We start from the raw sequence: 16643 nt of genomic DNA on the forward strand, positions 1-16643 counted from the left end.
CCATGGAATTCAAAGGATGACAGACGAAATAAGAAAAGAAAGGAGAATTATACAAGAAAAGGATCCTGAGAAAGAAGGCAGTTGGTGCAAACATGTTTCTATGATCAAAGCTAGCTTGGTGTCTAATTATTGGAAACAAATCATCTTAGATTAATTTATTTCATTTACTTTCTTAGTAGACTGTGGGTATGGTATGGACATAATAGATCTTGGTCTCAGGAAAGCATTGACCCATAGGAATATTAAGCATGGATGGCCTGTTTAAGAGGTGGATCCTCAAATGGCTCAGAAATGTTTAGGAATTGTTCATTAATACGCATTAGCAAATAAAGCCCTCCATCGTTGGAGGTTTTCGAGAAAGAGTGGGAAAATATTTGTGATTCTATAAGAAAGAAGGAAGGAACAAGTGTCAAGGGCAAGAAATCAAGAGCTTGGATAGAGTTCAAAAGTACTACAAGTTTATTTCATGCTATGCACAAGGATTTGATCTACTAACAGTCAAGGTGAATTGGCACCAGATAAGAGTCAATGGACTTCAAAGGGGACTGGACTCAGGTTTCTTGTGGGAATGTAGTGACTTCAAAGGGATGTAGTGGTACAGCTTGTCGATCAAAAAGGTCAGCAGTTGGACAGTTCGAATCCCTAGCACCGCATAAAGGAGTAAGCTGCCACTACTTGTTCCAGCTTCTGCCAACCTAGCAGTTCGAAAGCACGGAAAAATGCAAGTACAAAAATAGGAACTACCTTTGGTGGGAAGATAGCAGCATTCCGTGCACCTTCAGTGTTTAGTCATGCCGGCCACATGACCACAGAGATATCTTCGGACAGTGCTGGCTCTTCGGCTTTGAAATGGAGATGAGCACTTCCCCCTAGAGTCAGGAACAACTAGCACATATGTGCGAGGGGAGACTTTACCTTTACCTTACTAGTGACTTCAAACTGATGACACATTTGATTCCGCCTTCAGGCTCTGCCTGGTAAACTCCTACAAGAACATTACCACCGTCTGCACCACTCTGGGATCCTGGATGAAAGGAGGATACAAATTTAACAAGTGAGTAAATCAGGGGTAAATGTCAAAAATGCTGAGAAGGATGGTGAGCCGGAGAGGGTGTGTATTATTACAGGACACAGAAACAGTAATGCTTTACCTACCTCATAAAGTATTAAACTGAGAAAAATAAAGTTCCGACGATTTGCCTTCCATTTCAAAGTCATGTTTTAAAAATACATTTTATTACTGTTCAAAAATACAAAGATGACAAACCCCCATAAAGATGTTTTTAAAAAAATAAAAGGACAGAGAAAAATATAATGAAAAAGGAAATCTAAAGAAAGGGCTTCCTCCTCCATCAAGACAAGTACAAACAATTTCAGTATCACTGCCTATTGACATTTCAGTCAAAAACCTCTTCAATGCCATTAGCAAATAATAAAGTGCTTTTAAAACCTTTTAATGGCTTTGAGTCATACCAATATTCTATCTTGGTTTCTAAACTTGTGTTTATTTTTATAAACGAAGACTGCCTCATACAGTTCATTACAGAACTGGTTTGTATTATATTAATGGGCGCTATCAATACCTGTGGTTTTGTATTATTTCTCTTTTATTGGTAGATTCATGTATTTAACTTTCTTTTTCTTAACAATGCTGTAATCCCTTAATTTCAGGTAGAATTGGGGTGACAATAGATCTGGACGTTTGCTGACTGGATGCCCTTCCTGACACCTATGCCGAGTTCGCAGCAAATATTTTCTCTTTGCGCCCTGGGAGAAAAACATCTGCCACTGCCTAGGATCAAACTCTCACCTTCCCAAGTGGGAGGCAAGCTTCTTCACCATTAGGTCAACACACACACACACACACACACACACACACACACACACACACACACACACACACACACTGAATTCCAAATTAAAATCAGCAGATGTCTGGAAATTAAAAAAATACCTAGCGAGGGGAGGGACCCATTGCTGGCACAGGGAGAACCATGTTTGCACAAAGCAAGTTGGTTAAACGGTGTTTCTAAAACAGCTGTGCCACATCTGGTGTCCTCCAGATGTGGAATTTCCAATTCCCGCCTTTCTGCCTGTAGGTGGAACTGATCTCTGCAGATACTTGTAGGAGATCAGACTGTAGAGTCCAGCAAATAAATTGTTTGTTTGTTAACTATTTATTTACTTATTATTTTGTTTGTCAAATATGTACAAGATAACAGGTAATAAGTATGAACATGGGCATGAACAAAGGAAATGAATACAAGTAAATGGGGATAGTAGGACAAGTATGGTAGGCACGCTTATGCACGCCCCCTTTACGGACCTCCTAGGAATGGGATGAGGTCCAAGGCAGACAATTTAAGGTTGAAGCTGTGGAGGTTTGAGGAACTAACAAGGGAGTCAGGTAGAGCATTCCAGGCGTCGACCACGCTGTTGCTGAAATCGTATTTTCTGCAATCGAGTTTGGAGTGGTTAACCTTGACTTTGTATCGATTGTTGGCCCATGTATTACTGTGGTTGAAGCTGAAGTAGTCATTTACAGGTAGGACGTTGTAGCAAACAATTTTGTGTAAATATTATTTGAGGCAATATTATGTGGCTGAGTGCAGATGTGTAAGTCTTGTTTTCGTGCCAGGGCAGGTAAGCAGGATTGTGTCCAATTTTCTTAAACCACCTTGTTCCTGTCAAGATGGAATTTCTTAGATTACTGCGAGCTAAATTTCCATATGCAAAAGGATGGGCCTTTGGTTGCAACACCAAACCCCTTCATCTTGCAGATTTTGACACCCACCCACACCCCAGCTGGTCTGTAGTGTGTGGAGCAGGTGTACAAGGGAGGGAAGGAGTAATGTATAACGAAAGATTTTTAGCTCTGATATTCTCTGGTTAGATTTAGGAATGCTGGGATCATTTGATCAAAGGGACTTTCCAAGGAGAATCGCCCTTGGCATATCTGGCCAACTCTCGTATCCTTTCGGCATGGCTTGTGATCGCCCACATCCATCAGATGCAGAGAACGCCATCTTCTTTCCAGCTGACTAATCACCAATGAGAAAGCATAAAAAAAATGAAGAAGTTAGCCTAGCTTGTTTTCATTCTCAACTCATGTTGGCTGGGTTTTCCCAAACTGGAAGGAGATTGTTCTGACCCAGCTCCCCAAGCATCTCTGAAGCAGGGGAGGTGTTTCCTACCGGCGTTGGTACCGGTTCGCCTCATGCATGGGGCATGCGCATGCGCAGTTCACTGTCGATTGTTCTGTGCCTGCACAAAGAACATGAAAAATGACTTTAAAAAATGCTGGCAATGGGAGGGGAGACCGTGGGATCATCCTGGGTCGCTGTCGGTTCTGTGACCCATGCCAAATTACCACTACCTGTTCACACGAACCAGTGCGAGCAACCTCTGCTCTGAAGTGAAGTCAAAGATTCCTTTAATTAGGAGTGCCAGCAGGCCAGCAAAAAAGTTTCTCTCATCACAGGCTAACAGGTCTGGCTGGAAGATGAATTGTCTGCCACATCTATTCATCTCTGCCCGGTGTCTTTTATCCCCAGAGCTAGGGTGCAGCTTCACTAGCAGTGGTGGCTCTTCCGTCCCAAGGACTAGTGCATAGATTTCCACTGCCCTCCTCTCCACTGCCTTCTGTGCATCTGCGTGTCAGGCACTGGACTCAGCTGTTCCTCCACTTCCTCATCAACCACCTCCAGACCTGGGGGCTGTTGACTCTCCATCTGAGGGCTGATGGGTGGCCCAGGCTCCACCTCTTTCTCTCACTCTCTGCCAGCTCCATTCCCTCTTCCCCCTCAGAAGTCTCAGATTGCATTGATCCTGGCTCTGACTCCCACGCCGCCTCCTCCTCTGATTCGGCTGCTGGAGGGGCCGGTAACCAACTTGCTGCAAGATAACACACTGTAGCCAACTCGCTGATGAACAATCAACCATTCAATTGAAAAACACACACACACACACACACACACACACACATATATACACAAACCCTCGGTGTGGGTGTGTTCCAGCATAACTCCGGAATCCTGGGACACTGAAATGAAAACGACAGAATTATATCTATATATCAAGTCACAGTACTTTTGACTGTGATAGTGTGCATTTTGGATTCAAGTTCTGTTAAGATACAGCCTGTTGTGCCTTAAAATGACTTCTACTGTACAGCACGGTGGAGTTGCCACGGTAACGGCTTCGCAGTACTCCAGAAGGAGTACTAATACAGGATTGGGATAAATACATACCCAGGCTATGCTGGGTTATCAGCTAGTTTCAAATAATTTTAAAAATATTTTAGTTTTGACATCGACATTTCATTTTGTCCTTTTGCATCCTTTCCAGGTTCCACTTATTCTATACCTGTGCATTTACTTTTTCTTGCCTATGTGAAGGGAGCTTACTTTTCTCATCACTGAATTGCATTGTTTCCCCAGCTTCGCTAGCACGAGTTTTGAAATTTGGAATTCATCATTGTAGATGACTGTGGTTTGAGTGCCCGGTCTATTTTACCTCAGACAAGGTGATGGCGTGTACTTTCTTTGCAATGTGTTTATGCATAGACTATGCAAAATGCATAGAGTATGAAGTCTATGCATTTTGTGAGTTCCAGCTTCAGAGCAAGTTAAATATGGTAGCAGTGATTCCCAGAACATCTCTGAGCTTGGAGACTGAGAGATACACCTACTCGGTCGTGATCATTGTTGGGTTTTTGAGGACAAGATTGAGAAGAAGGAAAAGGCCATTCTTTTCAGAAGAATTGGATCTTTACAAAACTCAAAATATAGAACCTTTCCTTATCTAGAGTGGTTGTGAATTTCTGGGGAAACTAAAAAAGCTACTTTTGTAATTTATATCCTGTGGGATGGCATAAGAAAATTGATTTTAAAAGTTCAGGGGTTCCCTTTTAAAGCTACTGTTTTGGTGTGGGTTAAGAAGACATAAATTAACATTATCTCCAGCCCAAAGCAAACATATTTTTCCATTTCTCCATTTCCTTTCCCCTCCTCTGAAGTTGGTGCAACATGATACAAAGTTCATATCAGGATACAGTTGTTGTTGTTTTTTAAAATATTTCTTCCAACTCTTAAATTGGAAACTTCTTAATATGCTTACTTAGGTGAAGAGGCTTTTTTTTTCTTTTTCTTTTTCTTTGCAAACAATTGCCTTGCCAGTTTGCATTTATATCTCGAGCAAGATAAGAATGTTTGTTAAAAGACCTCATTTGAAATTCTTTTGACCTCTTCTTGAAATACAGTTATAGTTGCTCCAGCTTTTAAGAAGAGATTGGACAACCATTGGTCTGAAATGGTATGGGATCTCCTGCTTCAGCAAGAAAAAATGGTTGGAAAGTAATCAAAGAGAGAAGCAACCTGGAATTAAGGAGAAACTTTCTAACAGTGAGGACAATTAACCAGTGGAACAGCTTGCCACCAGAAGTTGTAGCTGCTCCATCACTGGAGGCTTTTAAGAAGAGACTGAGCTATCACTTGTTTGAAATGGTATAGGATCTCCAGCTTGGGGTTGGTCTAGAGGACCTCCAAGGTCCTTTCCAGGTCCATTCTGATTGATATTTAGGACTCAACATCTCCTAGGTTCTCTTGATTGAGCAGGAGGCTGGACTAGAAGATCTCCAAGGTTCCTTCCAGACTTCTCTTCTCTTCTCTTCTCTTCTCTTCTCTTCTCTTCTCTTCTCTTCTCTTCTCTTCTCTTCTCTTCTCTTCTCTTCTCTTCTCTTCTCTTCTCCTCTCCTCTCCTCTACTCTACTCTACTCTACTCTACTCTACTCTACTCTACTCTACTCTACTCTACTCTACTCTACTCTACTCTACTCTTAAGTGGGTTGGATTAGAAGATCTCCAAGGTACCTTCCAACTCTGTTATTCTGTTATTCCATTTTGTGGGGGGAAATATTCAATCCCTTGTAGATTTTCTTTTTTAAATTTCTCTGTCACGGGCCATGAGCAGAACTTTCTTAGTTTTGGGTGATATATAAAAGCAGTCTATGAACCAACAGCTAGTTGCTATTAGACGCTGGTTTCCCTTAAATACTTCAACATATGACGTGCAAATTCAGTCCATTCAGTTCACAAGATCATTAAGGCCCATTAATTAAACAATCGGGGCATGCATATCTCAAAAGTTTGCTTCTTTTATTATACTAACATTCTCTCTAAGTAGATTCTACAAAAATGTCATTTCCTATTCAATTACCCCCACCCCCCCCGTCAAATAGTTGCTGGTGCCCATCCAGTTGGAAACTATTATAAAACTACATCTAAATCATTGGGAATGTATCACTCCAGAGATTTGAAATGGAAAAGATTTTGGAGAATATTGAATCTTGTGAACTGTAGCTATTATTGAAGGAAAATTTTTAATATTCAATAAGATCAGGTGGGTTATTAGAGACTCTGGAAAGTCAACTTTTTTTAATTTAGGAAGATCTTTTCTGAGATTTAAATTTTGTTGGATGGGTAGGTTTTTTTTTATTCATTTCAGCTGTCTTTAAGCACATATAAATATTTGTACATGCATTCTGCTTGGATTCACTCTTCTTGCTGCTGAGCCATAATGTTTGTTCATTCTGTATTGAAGAAACCCATCAGCTGTATTTAGACACCAGAGTTAGTAAATTGCAATGATTTGGTGTACTGAATATATTAAGCCACTGTTTCTTAAAATATGGTCCAAGTCCCTCTGGGAATAACTGGAGAACTTCTCAGGGGTCTTCAAAATCAAAAAGATTTTCAGCCTATTAATAATACAAGATAAAAATCCCACCAAACAACCCTGAGATGTGACAGCAATTTTAATTTTCAATATGGTAAATACTGATATGCAAACAAAAGCTGTTTTGAGATCCTCAATATTTTTTTTAAAAAAGGAAGCAGTCCTGGGTGATTTTTTTTTAAAGAAAAATGCATTAAAGCAGGGATGTCAAACTCAATTTCATTGAGGGGCGCATCAGGGTTGTGTTTGAACTTGGGTGGGGTGGGTGTGGCCAGCTTTACATCACTCATATCGGGGGCACCTGTGGTGGCCCAAGCACTTTGCTAGAGAAAATGTTCTTCCGAACTCTGTTTTCTCCCGACAGCCTCCTGCAACCCTCTGCCAGCAAAAGTGGAGCTCAGGAGGGCCACGTGTGCCCTCCCCAACTCCTTTACACCACGGGCCACTCCTTTACTTTTTTCCAGGATGGCCCCACGGGCCAGATCTAAGCACCCCGTGAGCCATATCCGGCCTCCAGGCCTAAAGTGATACCCCTGCATTTAAGCAATAGTGTATTACTTCAATACTAACCCAACAATAAACCATGTAGCAGGTTAGTAGTCTAGGTCCGTGATGGCAAACCTATGGTATGCATACTTGAGAGACCGCCTGCTGCCAATTACCTCCCACAGACACATTAGATCTCACAGGGTTGGCCTCCTCCGGGTGCCATCTACCAGCCAATGCCATCTGGCTATTACCCGGGGGAGGGCCTTCTCTGTGGCAGCTCCGGCCCTCTGGAATGAACTCCCCGCAGGGATTCGGACCCTCACCTCTCTCCAGGCCTTCTGAAAAGCCGTCAAAACCTGGCTTTGCCGGCAGGCCTGGGAGTGATGAGTTCCCTCCCCTCTCGACATGTATGGTTGTGCGGCTGTTGCCTATTTTTATTATTTGTATTTCGTTTTTATGTTCCCCTTTTCTCCCTTTTGAATTGTTCGCCACCCTGAGTCCTCCCGGAGAAGGGCGGCATACAAATAATAAAATTCAATTCTATTCTAAATTCTATTCTATTCACACGGAGCCATATTTGCTGGTATGCGAGCCATCAGATCCTGTGCGCCAGCATGGGCCGGCCAGTTCATTTTCGGCCTTCTGGAGGTCCGGGGGTGGCTGTTTTCAGCCTCCCCAGGCTTCAGGAAAACCACCAGAGCCTGGAGATGGTGAAAAATGGCCTCAATGGGCGAACCGGAAGTTCGGAAACGATTAGTTTCCAGCTTCCGGAGAGCCTCCAGAGGACTGGGGGAGGCCATTTTCATTCTCCCCAGGCTTCGGGAAAGCCTCCAGAGCCTAGAGAGGGCGAAAACTCCCCCCTGGGTGGCCAGTTTGTGTGTCATGCCCACATGTGCGAGGTGGGGGTTTTGTGCCCATGTGCAGGTGGGCAGGTCCCATTGAATTGTGGGCACACACATGCCATAGCACACAATTTTGGCACGCCTTTACAAAAAGGTTCGCCGTCACTAGACTAGGTGAAGGCAACACAACTAAATCGCTTTGTGAAAATAACCTTGGAATGAAAATGCAGACAGTTCTCAACTTACCATTTAGTGACTAGTTACCACAGTGCTGAAAAAAGCGGCTTGCAACGTCCTCACCCTTATGACTGTTGCAATGAGTCCTCACCCTTATGACTGTTGCAGCATTCCCCCTGGGGGCTTAATCAAGATTTGAGTGCTTGGCAACTGGCCTTACCTATGATGATTGCAGCATCCCAAGGTCATTTGATGGCTGTTTATGACCTTCCCAGGATGCAGGATGCATTTCACAATTGCATAATTGACTTGATGCCCCCCCCCAAAAAAGTTTTGTCAAACTGGGCATGATTCGCTGAACGACTGCCTTACTTAGTGACAGGAATTCTGGGCCCAGTTTGTGGTCTTAAATCAAGGATTACCTTGCACAGGAGGTGAACATGGAGTCAGCCTGAATCATGCTCTTTTTAAAAAAACATTGTTTACCTGTCTTCGGGTATTTTTAGCAACTAAAACCGGTTTTAGGTATGGATTGGTCTCATAATTTTCTTTCTTTGCTTTGCTCTCTTCCGTGTGACAAATACTTGGCAGGTTCATTCCTTTCTCCAACTTGGAGCCCTTCTGGAGGTTGTTTTCTCTGCCTGTGACTGTTATTGCTTCTTTTCTTTGGCCCTGACTCTTCATATCTTTGGCCCTTCCTAAACATCCAAAGCTGGACATAATGTTCTAGATGAGATCTGACCGGTGACATTTCTTATTCATTTCAACATATGCCTTGATCAGGCTCCGTGCAAGTACAGTATTTTGTGTTCTTTTTGATCCCTTGGTATATTCATTCGTAGTCACTTTGTGCTTTGTAGGTGAGCCAATTTTAAGGATAATTTGTAGATAAGTCACAAATGCTTGCTTTCACATCCTGTGCTAAGGTACCAACTACGGCTTACAAAGGCTGGGTTTAGAATAGAATAGAGCTGGAAGGGACCTTGGAGGTCTTCCAGTCCAGCCCCCTGCTCAAGCAGGAGACCCTATTCCATCTCAGACAAGTGACTGCCCAGTCTCTTCTTAAAAGCCTCCAGTGATGAAGCACCTACAATTTCTGGAGGCAAGCTGTTCCACTAGTTAATTGTTCTCATTGTAAGGAGATTTCTCTTTAATTCCAGGTTGCTTCTTTCCATGATTAGTTTCTGTCCATTGCTTCTTAGCTTGCCTTCTGGTGCTTTGGAAAATAGGTGGACTCCCTCTTCTTTGTATAAAAGAACTAGGGGTGACATGATAGTAGAGTTCCAATATTTGAGGGGCTGCCACCAAGAAGAGGGGGTCCACTATTCTCCAAAGCACCAGAAGTCAGATCAAGAAGTAATGGATGGAAACTAATCAAGGAGAGAACCAACTGAGAAATTAGGAGGCATTTCCTGAGCGAACAGTTAATCAGTGGAATGCTTAGACGTTGCTCCATCACTGGAGGTTTTCAAGAAGAGACTGAATGGTATGGGAGTCTCCTGCTTGTGCAGGGGGTTGGACTAGAAGACCTCCAAGGTCCCTTCCAACTCTGTTGTTCTGTTTGGTTATAAAGTAGCTGAGCTGGAGGCCATCCCATCTGCAGCAAAGAATGTCTTCCTATTGTGAGAAGAGTTGTTTTTGTCCCAGTGTGCAATGTTTCTTTTATCTAAGATTTCGAGAGTTCACAGCAGGGTCTAAAATAAAGGCCTCTCATTGAGAATGATTTAATACACAGACTTCTTAGGCAATTCAGCCAAACAAAGATCCCATCACATTCAATTTAGCCGACGTCTGGAAGCAAAAATTAAACAGCAAAGGAAAACAACAATATTGCGAATGCCAAGGAAGGACCAATGGTTATCAAAAGCCCTCCTCCCAATATTGCTGCAGTATTCAGGGCTATTAATTGCTCCCCAAAATACATCACACAGAGGAATTCAAAGGAATGTTATAAATGTAAGCAGGAAAAGAGGGAAAATAACAGAACAACAGAGTTGGAAGGGACCTTGGAGGTCTTCTAGTTCAACCCCCTGCTCAAGCAGGAGACTCTAGACTACTTCAGACAAATGGTTGTCAAGTCCCTACTTAAAAGCCCCTAGTGTTGGAGCATCACAACTTCTGAAGTCAAGCTGTTCCATGGGTTGGTTGTTCTTACTATCCGGAAATATCTCCTTAGTTCTCAGTTGCTTCTCTCTGTTCTGTTTTCAACCATCGTTTCATCTCTTGCCTTCTGGTGCTTTGGGAAATAGGTGAATCTCCTCTTTTTTGTGGCAACCCCTCAGATATTGGAACATTGCTATCATGTCACCCCATAGTTCTTTTCACCTTTGGTCTTAAAGGTAAAGGTTCTCCTTGCACATAGGTGCTAGTTGTTCCTGACTCTAGGGGGCGGTGCTCATCTCGTTTCAAAGCCGAAGAGCCAGCGCTGTCCGAAGACGTCTCCGTGGTCATGTGGCCGGCATGACTAAATGCCGAAGGTGCACGGAACGCTGTTCCCTTCCCACCAAAGGTGGTTCCTATTTTTCTACTTCATTTTTTACGTGCTTTCGAACTGCTAGGTTGGCAGAAGCTGGGACAAGTAATGGGAGCTCCTTCTGTTACGCGGCGCTAGGGATTCAAACCACTGAACTGCCAACCTTTCTGATCGACAAGCTCAGCGTCTTAGCCACTGAGCCACCCTGTCCCCCCTTCACTAGACTAGACATACCCAATTTCTGCAAACCTTCATATGTTTTAGCCTTCAGCCCGCCAATCATCTTTTTCGCCTTTCTCTGCATTCTTGCCAGCATCATGATGGATAGGAAATTAAAAATAAAATACTTTGAGCATGCTGGGAAATTGTGAGCTGCACATGTGGAGGGTGTAATGAGAGAACGATTGTAGCATGGATGTTTTTTCCTTATGCAGAGGCTCTATGGCTTGATAAAATGCATGGATGGAGGTGGGCTTCTTTGCCAAGCAATAAGAATTCCCTCATTTTTTACTTCACCACAGAGAAAACAAGGAGAGCAGATCCAGAATTTACGGAGGGAAGACTTTATTAATTGTGGCTCAAAAGTCATTTGGCAGAATTCCAAGAGGATACAAGAGGAGAAAGGGGGAAAAATTAGAAAGTCCTTTAGGCAAAAAATATTTCAAATGCAAATATGAATGAAACTGGAAGCTTTTCTTTTCGGTATGATTGGCAAGACAATTTTATAACAATTTGGAATGATATCTGTTTGCACGGTGATAGCTGTGGGGATTGTACTTGAAAAGAAAAAGGGATGCCGACTGGATTTTAAAATTGACTGAATTAGCAGAGATGAGAAAATTAAATGCTTTGATTAGAGATAATGGACTAGACAGCTTTATAAGATATTGGAAACCATTTGTGGACTTTCTGCAAGCTAAATACAATAACAGATGGTTAACAGAGGGATTTGAATATTAGTGTAATGTTTAGCTCAACCTGCTCAATTACATATAGTTGTTAGTTGCGAAGTCGTGTCTGACTCGTGACCCCATGGACAACGTTCCTCCAGGCCTTCCTGTCCTCTACCATCCTCTGGAGTCCATTTAAGCTCACGCCGGCTGCTTCAGTGACTCCATCCAGCCACCTCCTTCTCTGTCATCTCCTTCTTCTTTTGCCCTCAATCTTTCCCAGCATTAGGCTTTTCTCCAGGGAGTCTTTCAGTGAGGAAATTCAATTTCTTTTACTACCAGTTTGGTGAGCGTGTCAGGGGAAGGGTACTGGAAAACCCCTATTCCCACCCTACTCTGGGGCCATTATATTTGAGGGATACAAAATATAAGTCCTTGATGGTTTAGAAAAAATAGAATATAATTCTTTATTGGCCAAGTGTATTTGGCCAATACACACAAGGAATTTGTCTTTGGTGCATATGTTCTCATTGTACATAAAGAGAAATAAAATAGAATACATTCATCAAGAATCATAAGATACAACACAGTGATAGTCATAGGTTACTAATAAGCAATCAAATTATACTTGGAAACAAATAAAACAATATAAATGTTAAAAATACAAGCAACATGGTTATAGTCATAAGTGGGAGGAGATAGGTACTAGGAAGGATGAAAAGAATAATAGTAATACAGTCTTAATAAATAATTTGACAGTGTTGTGGGAATTAGTTGTTAAGCAGAGTGATGGCATTGAGAAAAAAAAAACTGTCCTTGTGTCTTGTTGTTCTGGTGTGCTGTGCCCTATGGCATCCTTTTGAGTGTAGGAGTTGAAACAATTTATGTCCAGGATGTGAGGGGTCTTGTAGATATTTTCACAGCCCTCTTTTTGACTCGTGCAGTGGACAGGTCCCCAATGGAAGGCAGGGTGGCACCCATTGTTTTTTCTGCAGTTCTAATTATCCTCTGAAGTCTGTGTCTGCCTTGTTGGGTTGCAGAGCCAAACCAGACAGATATGGTGATGCAGATGACATGAAGGTGATATTACAAATGACCCTGGAGGAATATTTCTCTCTCAACGAATCAGAATATATTTTATTTTCTGCATTGATAAGATTGTGGAATTCTGTTGCTGAGATCTGAGATCGAGCAACAAGAATTCAGGTACATAATTAAGAACATGAAACTATAGAAACATACATTAAAATGAAACATACCCCTAATGACAACATAGCAAGATCTGTAGATAGCAGATTAAATAACATGAATACTTTAGAATTTTTATTTTTCCAAATTGCCTATTCTTATTTATGGTATAGGAAGGATAAATACAACAGCATTAGATGTATTGTAGTAAGGGCTATAAATAGTTAATCTCCTAATAAAAATAATAATTGCACTGATGAAATTGGCTATCTTCCTAGATATTCCAGGATTTGTGTCAGCTAAGAGAATTTAAGTGAAGGGTGTCCAATTTTGGCAATTTTAAGACCTGTGAACTTCAATTCCCAGAATTTCCTTAGCCAACAATACTGAATGGGGAATTTGGGGAACTGACGTCCACAGGTGCATGGGGAATTCCACATGCTGGATGGGGAATTTCTAGGAGTTGAAGTCCACAGGTCTTAAAGTTGCCAAGGTTGGACTTAATGTTTGCTCCTGATCAGTTATAACACTTTAACTACCAAGTCTTTATCAAACCAGAAAGTGTGGCGTCTGTTTCGTCTAAATTCTGAGATCCTTTCATTCTTTTCATTATCTCCTTAAATCTAACTACTTCCTCAACAGGGATTCAATGGAACGATCACGTGTTTATTGCCTTGTTTTAAACCATCCTAGCTTGGAATGATTTCCACTGACTGTATTTACTGCTACCCAGCATTGCAGTTCTATCTGGTTTCTTCCCAGTTCCTTCCGACTGTCAAATGTCATGGAGGAGTCTGTGAAGTTAGCCGATTAATCCATGCTGGTTTGCTTTGTTGGTCAATGAGTAACTATACCGGTTCAGAGAGATGCCCCTTTGAAGGTGTCTAGCATCTAAGGCAGAAAGCAAACACAGAGCAGTAATCCTCACCAACAGACATACGACTAAAGGAGGAAGAAGGCCCATTACAAAATGTGACATGCAGTATTATGTAGCAAAGAGGGAATCATTCACCAGCTTAAGTTAATATTAATAGAAAATGGCTGGACCTGATGACCACAGTCACTCGTGGTCTGCTCCCTTCAATGACTGCTTGAAAATGTCAGTTAATTCCAGTAGCTATTACAACAGGTTGATTCCTTCCAGGTAAGTAGCATTTACTGCTTTGAGTGTTTTTCTGAGCAAGGATTTGTCCTAAAAGTCTATGTGGCCAGTGACATCAATACAATACAATACAACAGCAGAGTTGGAAGGGACCTTGGAGGTCTTCCAGTCCAACCCCCTGCCTAGGCAGGAAACCCTACAGCGTTTCAGACATCATCATTGGAGGCTTCCTTCCAAGGCCTTTAAGAAAAAAAAGAGAGGAGGTGACCATGAAAGGCAGTCCTCGATTTACATCCAGAATTGGGTGCAGAATTTCCATTGCTGGGCAAGTCACATTTACAAGACTGTTTTACACACTTTATGACCATTGCAGCATTACATGACCAAAATTCGAATGCTTGGCAACTGACTCACATTTCTTTTGAGACTTTCTTGATCAGCAAAGTCAAGAGGCCTTTAAGGGGTGCGCATAAGCGCACCAGCATGCCTACCTTCCCTGTCCTAATGTTCCTTTTTTTATTCGTATCCATTTTATGTATCCAAAATCATGTTTATACTTATATCTGTTATCTAATTCATGCTGGATGAATAAATACATAAAAATGAAAGGAGGTTTATTATACCATTATTATAAACCCTTATTATAAATTAATGATTTATTGCCCAAACCAACCCGAAGGATGCATTCGCCTGGAATCCATCTATTCAGTATGGGACTTCTGGTATAATTGGCTAGAGGAAAGAGGAAAAAAAAATAGGAAAGTAATAAAGGAAAGAAAAAAAGAGCAAGAAACTACAAAAGAAATACAAAACCACAGGATTAACAAGAGGATTGATTGTAGATTAAACATAGTATGGAAATAGGAAATATAAGAAAATCGAATGTATATAAAAATATGTAATGTATAGAAGTATTGTAATGTATTGAATTAGTGGAGGAAAAAAAAGATGTAAAACGTATATAGATATAGACATATTGGATATATACGTACAGAGAAGAGAAACACAATGGATATGTAAAAGATGTAGAAGTGCTGCAGAGATGACATAAATGTGTAAATAAAATAAAATAAAAAATGAAATAAAAAATGAAAAAAAATGAAATAAAAAATAAAATAAAATAAAATAATAAAATAAAATAATGAAATAAAATAACAAAATAATAAATAATAAAATAAAATAAAATATCCCTTCCCTCCCGCTGCTGCCAGACGGTCTGAAGCCCGTCGGAGGCTTCAGCGCCCCACGCGGCTACAGTCCTCTATTCCCGGTCAGACGACTCGCGATCAGCGTCCGGAGGAGACAAAGCGCTTCCCCGCCGCAAGGAGGGACGGGGGCGGGGCTCAAGGGACACGCCCCCACAGGGGCGGAGTCAGCGGGTGTCCAGCTGCGGAGGGGAAAAAAAAGAAGCCAGCGGGCCTGGCCAGGCTGTTTTGCCGCCCGGAGTCGGTGGCGGCAGGTCGGAGGCGGATTAGCCGGCCGGCCGTCCTTGGAGGGCGGCTGGCTGGCTGGAGGGAGAAAGGAAGGAGCAGACGCCGCCGGAGCATCATCATCATCATCATCCCCCGGGAGGGGAGGGGACCGACCAGGTGGGTGAATGGATGGCTAGATGGATGGATTCCGGGCTAAGGGTTGGCTTGGCCAACAAACCTGGCTTGCTTCTTTAAGCCCCGAATGATGGTTTCTGCCGCAGCCGGGTGCAACGCAGTTGCCTGCGCTTTGCAAAGAGACAACAGCCAAGGAGCCCTCGCAGCTTGCCTTCCTCGCTCCCAACCGGGCGGCTCGGCTCCGTCCCTGGCTCCAGAGAGGGGTGAGCCGGCCCGGCCTTGGGCAGGACGAGGGGCGAGCGGCCGGATGATTTGGGGGTCCCCTAAGCCATCAGCCGGCGGTGGGCGGAACGCGGGGTGGTCGTCTTGGAGCAAGGAGGGGCCTCCGGGGGTCGCCGGTCCTGCTGGAAGGGGATTCCAGCTTCTGCCTTTTGGGGGCTCTTCAGACAGTTGAAGCCCCCCCCAGGTCTCTGTGAGTTGGGGATAGGGGTGCAAGAGAGCCCTGACTGATTTTGGGGGTCCCTGCAGTCCAGAGCATCGCCTTGCAAAGGGGGAGCAGGTAAGGACTGCCCTGATTTTTCTCCCTCTCTCGGGAGGCCAAATTTTTTTTGCCTTCTCTTCCTGCTGGGATACGGTGCTTATTTTTTTCTTTTTGCACCACAATGCCCATCCTCCCCTGCCCAGGCCCAGACTTCGCTCTTCCCTCCCCTCACCTTGGAGAGGAAGGCTTGAGAGGTTTTTGAAGAGGTCCTCTCTTCTTGTTGAGGGAACGGCGTCCCGGCGTCCCTTGTTGTTTGTGATGGGGAAAAAACAAAGTTCGGGGATTTATTTTTCCCCCTCCCCAGACTGCCCTTTGAAATCATCTCTTGTGTTTTGATGGCTGTGACTTTTCATTTTGGAAAGGTGGTTTTATGGCTGGCTAAGGGCTGGGTGGTTTTGTTTTTTTGTTTTTAATTGTGCATGGCTTTGTCAACCCTATAAGTCGGTAGAAAATATTAGTAATAAATAAAAGGGCTTTGAGAGAGTAGAAAGACAGGGTTATAGAATGGTCAGCCTTCGACTTTTAGTAGCTTTGTTTCGAGCTGAGGACTTGCCTTATAAAGGTAAAGGTAAAGGTTCCCCTTGCACATAAATGCTAGTCGTTCCTGACTCTAGGGGGCGGTGCTCATCTTCGTTTCAAAGCCGAAGAGTCAGCGCTGT

General features: G+C 42.8%; 1 protein-coding gene across 2 annotated transcripts in view; it reads left to right on the forward strand.

Annotated features, from left to right (window-relative positions):
* The first annotated feature begins 15275 nt into the window (after positions 1 to 15275).
* Positions 15276 to 16643, forward strand: part of SLC7A6 (solute carrier family 7 member 6) — a 54613-nt gene continuing 53245 nt past the window's right edge. For both annotated transcript variants that reach the window (XM_087729083.1, XM_087729084.1), the window contains exon 1: positions 15276 to 15485. The gene's annotated coding sequence lies outside the window, so the exon portion shown is untranslated. The remainder of the gene's footprint in view (positions 15486 to 16643) is intronic.

The sequence above is a fragment of the Thamnophis sirtalis genome, unplaced genomic scaffold (genome assembly GCF_051295495.1).
Source record: "Thamnophis sirtalis isolate CommonGarterSnake01/CBP01778 unplaced genomic scaffold, rThaSir2_p1.2 scaffold_14, whole genome shotgun sequence".
Classification (NCBI taxonomy): Eukaryota; Metazoa; Chordata; class Lepidosauria; order Squamata; family Natricidae; genus Thamnophis; species Thamnophis sirtalis.